The following is a 7314-nucleotide window of genomic DNA, read 5'->3' as shown; positions in this document are numbered from 1 at the left end:
GAGCTCCACATCTGCGGACTCGAAGGCAGAGGAGCTTTCCCCGGAGAAGAGCACCTTGTCTCTAGAAGAACGTGGACGCATAGAGCAGTCGGCACAGCTCAGGCTGGGTAGGCACTTCATCAGAGTGAAAAGGTGAAGGAAAAAAGACTGCACTGCAGGACAGGCTTCAGAGGAGGTGGGAAGTGTGGCCACAGGAGCCGGAGAAGCGAGTTCAGGAAGGAGGTGTGGGTGTGGAGGCAATATGCAGCTAGGAGGCATTCTCCTCACCAACACCATGACGGGTGCAGTGGAGCCGTCTTCCTCCTCTTCAAGGCCAGTGGAATCTCAGATACCAGACGGTTTCAATTTCCAACTGTGGTCCAAAGAAAGGTTTGAGCTGGGCCAGAATTGCAATCAGCCAAAAGAGCAGCATACTAAACATGTCACCAGCATGGTGGTGATGACTCTGCGGTGGGGCCTTTGGGGATGAACCAGGGCACCAGGAGGCCCACAAATCCCCGGAACATGCTCATGACGATCGGAGGCACCTGAGGCTGTGGTACGCCAGGGTGGCCACGCAACGCCTGCCCTGCATTGCCCTACTGGGCCCGCCTGCCCCAGCACCTCACTTTTGCTGAGACTGGCTATGAACTCACGATCCTTCTGCCTCAGTTTCCCAAGCTGCTGGATTCCAGGCATGTGCCACTGCATCCTGCTGCATAGATTGGTAAATAATATATTTTCTTTCATTTATGTAATACAATTTCAGAAAATGAAATGAATTAACTTTAAGCTTATTTTTTCATTTAGTTAACCACTGTTAACTATATATTATCTACTGTGTTATTGGCACTGTGCAAGGAGCTCAGAAGGCTCCTACCCTTGAGGGAAAAAGAAAAATTAACGTCTACTGAGACAACTATATACTAGGCACAATGAGGCACTTCAATGGCATCATCTCAGTGAAGTCTGACAACTCCAGGAAGTGGGCGTTGTCATTCCATTTCACAGGTGAAGAAGGGGACTCAGGAAGTTCCTTAACTTGCCCAAGATCATTTATAGTAGTGGGAGTCATATCCAGTCTAGTCCTGTCTGACCATCCCATCTGGGTCTTTCCCACAAGAATGCAGTGGGGGCAAAAAACGGGCTCAGATGAACTAGTTGGTGGATAGCACAAGGCAGCAGGTTATGCAGAATGGACTGCATGATTAGGGCAGATGGGGTTGGGGAGGGAAGGGCTGCCTGAAGACTTCTTGAGAGAGGCAACAGGGGTGCAGAAGAATGTGCCACATGATGCTGGCTGTGGGCAGGAGTGAATTTGAAGGAAGACAGCAGCAGTCACTGTGCCCTGATGTCAGCTGAGTGGGCCTGGGACTGAGGTATGGGAAACCATACAGAGCTGTCTAGACTTCATGAAGTGGCACTAGGAAACCACCCACTGGGTTTCCTTTATTCAAGTTGATTTTTAAGCATTTTTTTTAACTTGTAAAGAAACTATCCCATTCCTATTTGCTGAAAGTCAACATAACTGTTTTATAATTATTAGTCACCAACAGCCATCTGATTATTGTGTATCATGTAGAAATTAGTACAATGTAATACACAGATACATAATCTGTAAATTCTTAGGAATTTCTTGGTCCAAATGAATATGCACTCTTCAGGGTTGGAGTTGTAGACTATCATCATCCCACAATATTATTCCCATTATATGATTAGCTCTCCAAAATTATAATTATTTTATTGGACAATATGAAGTCCTTCTTTTCATATTCAGTGTTATTTTCTGAGGTTGAATTAAATCATAACCACTATTCATAATTCCATTAATTATTTCCTTTGACTAAAACAAAATTGCAGTTACTGATGGATCTCTTTAGTGATTATTAACACACTACCTTAAGTACAATCCTCATGTCTGCTAGTAAAATGCGCTTTTACCTTCCTAGTCCCTGTTGTATAGTATTTTTAGTCTAAGAAAGTAAGAGATGTTTGAATTGCTGTATATTTAGTTTAATCATCAAAACTTTCACACAGCTCAATAATTTTTGTTCTTGTCCTTATCCAAATGAAACTGTCCTTTTCCAATATGTATTTTAGGAGAAATATAACAAGTATTGATTAAAGAAACAAAATGGGAGACATTGAAAATCAGTAGTAAGATATAGAATTATTTTTAATCTTAAATCATATTGACCAATACTACTACCTTTTAATGAGTTGAGCACTCAATTTTTTAAGTGTTGAACTATTGGACTTCAGACATTTGTTACACAATGTACCTTTTAAGAAGGAGCTCTGAAGGAAGGCAAAGACAGAAGTCAGTTTCCTTGCATTTCCAGGGTCTAACTTTGTACTCCTATGAATTGAGAGATTGCAAAACACATTGATTGAAATGAAAAACAAAACAAAGCAAAACCTTTTTTTTTTTTATTTGAGATTTGATGTGATTTTAAAGTAATTTCTTTTGCACCAAATCCAGGACTACATGAGACAAGTACAAATTTATCATCATGTATGAAATACTTAAAACTACTTCCTATAAAACTGGAGTATGATAATTTAAAAAACTAATTTTCAAAATGTTGCAAATGGATGTTTTTCAGTGTCTTTTCCAGTAGCAGTGTTTATTCCGGAAACTTTTTCTGGCCCTTTACTTCATGACATCTGGTAAACTTTACTGATAATCAAGGCTGAATAACTTATAACATCTACAATCAGTTTGTAATCAAATCTGATGAAAAAAGTATTTACATATGCTTATTACATTCCTATATATATATTTAAAAATGAATTATTTTAAGGAATACTATTTAAAACCTTATTCTGTAGATGTTGAACTAGAAATGTTCTTTTTGTTATCAATACCCCAGTACAAATATGAATATGCAAAAGTAATCTGGTATTAGTAATGGAATTTAAAATCCAGATCTTTATGTTTAATTTTTGTTTTGTCCTTGCCTTTAGTCTGATACTGATTTGGGGGTTGATATGAACATTTTCAGGAAAAAACTTCATTCTGCAGAGTCACTTCTAAATATCTGGCATCCAAATGTTATTAAATGAAAATTAATTGCTTTTCATAAAAAAGGAAATTTTATAAGACTGTAATCATATTATAATAATGACTGGCCTCACCAATGAAAATTAAATGTGATACTGGATGTTCTGGCAATGTGGCTGGGAGCTAGGTTTGCATATAAAAGTGTAATTTCTATCCCTGTTGAGTGGATTTTGAATCTCAAAATAATTAGTTCTGTCAAAAAACTAATTTTGTTGCCATTCTAAGTTAAGAATACACAGCCTCACACACATTAAGGGGAACTATGTCACACTATTTATCATCAAGTGGATCAGAAAAAATTGAATACAAACGTGATTTCTTCATTATTTTATATTATTTCAGGGACACTATTAGGAGTCTACTGTTTGGTGAATCTTATAATTTATTAGGAAAAATGATAAGAATAATCTCTGGGCATTCTCCAGACACTTCATCAGCCATTCACTGTCAATATAAATTATAAAGTATGGTTTAGCAGTTTGTGGCTCTTCCCCTCAACATGACATTACTTATGGTGGTGACAAGGCCTCGATGTGTACTTGTTGTGCATTATAGTGATTGATACCTTGATACCTTCTGTAAGTAACTTGGAACACTTTTCTAGAAATGCTCCAGGTCCCAGAGGAAATAAGTGGAAAAAAGGGAAAAGCTAGTGGAAGCAAATGAATAATAAGCACCACTTTCTGCTTATTACATATAAATTGTTGTACAACTTTTTAAAGGTGTTTTTTAAAATTCATAATCTCCTACTTAGAACCATTTCAAGCATTTTCTACAACAACCATTAAAAAATGTGATATGAACAAAGAATGAAGGTACCATTGACGACTCCTTCCCACTTTTTCTGACTGCCTATTCCCAGCCCAGGATGGGGGCTTTTCAACAGGTTTTCATTTCTACTGAATGTTCCTGACAGTCGCAAACCAAGGTAATGGTGCCTCACGGTTCATGGTTCTCTGACAAATGATGGTTCAAACAGTAGCCAGTGCCATGGGATTGGGTCTGCTCTTAATGCACTATCCCTGATAGTGTAGATATAGTGCCAGTCACAAAATCTTCAATGATTCAGAGGGAGCTTGTTTCTTAATTGTTCCATTTCCTAAGACCCTTTTATCACAAGTGGGTCCTGACCCTGATTGACCTATTCTCCCCAGTCAATCAGAGAGTCTCATGATTTTTGGTTTGACTTCTTTATAAAACTCAAAACAATTTTCTGACTAGGTCATGTTGAGCAGTGGAAAGTTATCATAAAGGCATAACTAAAATCAGCATTTTTGACAGTCGATTTGCTACTAAAATTCATTTTGCAGAGGAGAAAGTGTTCAAGACTATCGAATGCACTGAACTTCCTAGAAGTATATCAATTTGATTATGTTACAGAGACTATGAATGTACTTTAAACCCTTTGAAGTGAATACTTCTGATTTACACTATCCACATGGTTTTATCTCTTTGAATGTTACTGTTTTTAATTTTAAATTGATGTTTAACTTTCCAATTTAAAGTGTGATGGGCTGACAGATCTGACTCCATGAGAATGTTATAGGCCAGACTCTAAGGGAAATAACTAAACAGACTCCATTTTGCTCTGAGACTCCATGTTATGTAGGAAACAAGCTTCTCTCATGGGAACACCCCACCTCTGTGCCCATCATCAGTTACTTGGTATAACATGTTTAATAATATACAATGGCAACTCCTATGTAGTAAAAAATTGCTCTCTTTTGATTCCTATTGCTCCTAAACAATGTACCATGTGAGCAGTGATTATGTGGATGTTAGTAAACATTCTTTAGTTTTTACCTAGGTAAGGGTCATTTTGACCCACTTCCTCCTTTGTCGATGATCTCATGATGTTAATGTGTAATTTCAAATCATAGCAACAGACACTTATGATTAATGTAATTTTTGGTATAAGAACCCCTACAAACCTGTAGTCGGGGCTGTTCTCCCAATAGCCATATTTTGGGGCATTGTGTGAGACAGTCAGCTGCTGGCTTAATAAAGACTCTTGGAGCTGAAGAAATAGCTCCTTTTAGAGAGCCCTCGATCGGGCGGGGGGGCGGGAAAGAAAAAAAAAAAAAAAAAAAAACAGAAGGCTCTCAAATTTGGACTTCTCAGTGGTGATTGGTCTGTTCTTAAGTTGTGCCCCATAACATAAAGTTATTTGATTTTCCTTCTTTGTAAGAATTTCATTGTAACATTTCTCATTTAATTTAGTGATCGACAAATAGACATACTTACATGAGGATCTCTAATAGACCCGACATAACACCAATCACAATGCTCCTAAACAGAGGAAGTATGTTCTGTTTTCCTAAAATGCAAAACCACAGGTGAGTTCTTTCACCCCTGAGTGATGAGAACTACTGTGAACAGAATTGTGTCTCCTGAAAATTTGTGTTAAATTCTAACTCCCAATATGATAGTATTTGACCTTTGGGAGATGATTTGGTTTAATTAAGGTCATCAGAGTGAGGACCCTGTAATAAAATTAGTATCCATAGAAGAGAAGTCAAAACAAGGTCTCTGTTCTCCTCCCCCTCCCCCTCCCCCTCCTCTTCCTCCTCCTCCTCCTCCTCCTTCTTCTTCTTCTTTCTCTCTCTCTCTTTCTCTCTCTCTCTCTGTACCTCTCCCTATTACCTGATAATAAGGCAGCCCTCTGTGAGTCAAAAACAGAGCTCTCACCAGGTACCTAGTGAGAGGAGAGGTCAAGTTGATCTTTAATTTCCCAGCCCCAAGAACTATAAGAAATACATTTCTGTTGTTTAAGCGATTCAGTTGTGGCACCTTGTTATGGCAGTTCAGACGAACATCAATAAAGAAAAGAGTTGCACTATTTGTTTCCTACTTTATTTGTGATTTTTGACCTGACCCGGCCAGTATTATTTCAAATTGGACACAATTTCTACATGGATGTGTCCAATGCCTGTCAAACCATGGTAATGGTCCCTCATAGACCATAAAACTCTGGGTCTACAGCTCTTCATTAACTGTTCCCCAAGAGAGAGTTTAATACCTCCCATTATTCTTTGTTTACAAAATGTCAGTCCTTTAGTTATTTGCATTTACCAAACTAATTTTAACACATTTATATTCCAATTTCTTAATTGTTTTCAATGTTGACTTACCAATATCCATCGATTTCCAATTTAGTAGTTATAGTAATCTATACAAAAAGCTAATTTTTGTAGCTAAATGTTATGTTACCAATGCTTATGTATTTATTTTTGCTTTCCATTCAATTAGTTAACTTCGATCTCCAAATGAAAAATACTTACATCTTAGTAAAGAGTGGTTTTATTCAGATCTAGTCTCTGCATTTTAGTTAACATTATTTACCACAAAAATTAATACCATCCTTGTTTTTCTAAATAATTTTATTTTGAAGTTGCTCTCAATAATTTCACTAAATTTTGAAGAGCTATTTAATAAAATATTATCATTTACCTAATTTTAGAAACTTTTATTTTTCTATTCATTTGGATTTGAAGCCATTTTTTGTTTTCTTAAAATCTCTCATATTAATCAACCTCATGTAAAATTTATCATCACCTTTATTTCCAATAGGCTATTAATAAAAATATAACAAATAACTTTATTTGGTTTTACACACAAAATAGTAGATAAAATGGAAAATTATTATGTTCATATATGGCACTATTGCCACATATATTCATTGAGGAGCACAGGTTTAAAAAAGTGGGCATAAGAATTTAATGTGAATATAATTAATGTTTTCAAAAACCTTATGAATAGTAAATTTCGTTTTTCCCATCACTTGTGCACAGGTGTAGAACTGAATTGAAGATAGAAAACTGCCAAAAGATTGTGTTCTTATATGTAGTGTTTTTCTTTTATCTTTTTTTGGCGGGGGTGGGGGTGGGGGTGAGGGGGTGGGGTGGTACTGGGTCTTGAACTCAGGGGCACTTGACCACTGAGCCACATCCCCAGCCCTATTTTGTACTTTATTTAGAGACAGGGTCTCACTGAGTTGCTTAGTACCTGGCTTTTCTGAGACTGGCTTTGATCTCGAGATCTTCCTGCCTCAGCCTCTCAAGCCAGACGTGCACCACTGCGCCTGGCCCTTTCTTTATAATCAAGTATTGAATTGTTTAATAATCATTCACACATTAAGTGAATGTCATCTTCTTGCTTGTCAAATTCACCAAGAAGTTGTTGGGCAAGTGTTTGTGTCAATTGCCTGTCATCACTAAAGCCTCCCACGAGGTGCACCTCCAGTCTTCCACTTTGAGTGTGATCAGAAAAGG

The 7314-nt window shown here is 37.3% G+C and overlaps 1 pseudogene across 1 annotated transcript; it reads right to left on the bottom strand.

The window, feature by feature from the left end:
• Positions 1–307: 307 nt before the first annotated feature.
• LOC306664885 (V-type proton ATPase subunit e 1-like) lies at positions 308–574 on the bottom strand (annotated as a pseudogene). Its single transcript has one exon. The product of its transcript is annotated as a V-type proton ATPase subunit e 1-like (transcript).
• Positions 575–7314: the final 6740 nt, after the last annotated feature.

The sequence above is a fragment of the Sciurus vulgaris genome (assembly GCF_902686455.1).
Source record: "Sciurus vulgaris genome assembly, chromosome: 1".
Lineage (NCBI taxonomy): Eukaryota > Metazoa > Chordata > Mammalia > Rodentia > Sciuridae > Sciurus > Sciurus vulgaris.
The sequence above is the reverse complement of the archived record's forward strand: the minus strand, read 5'-3'. Positions and strand labels throughout refer to the sequence as shown.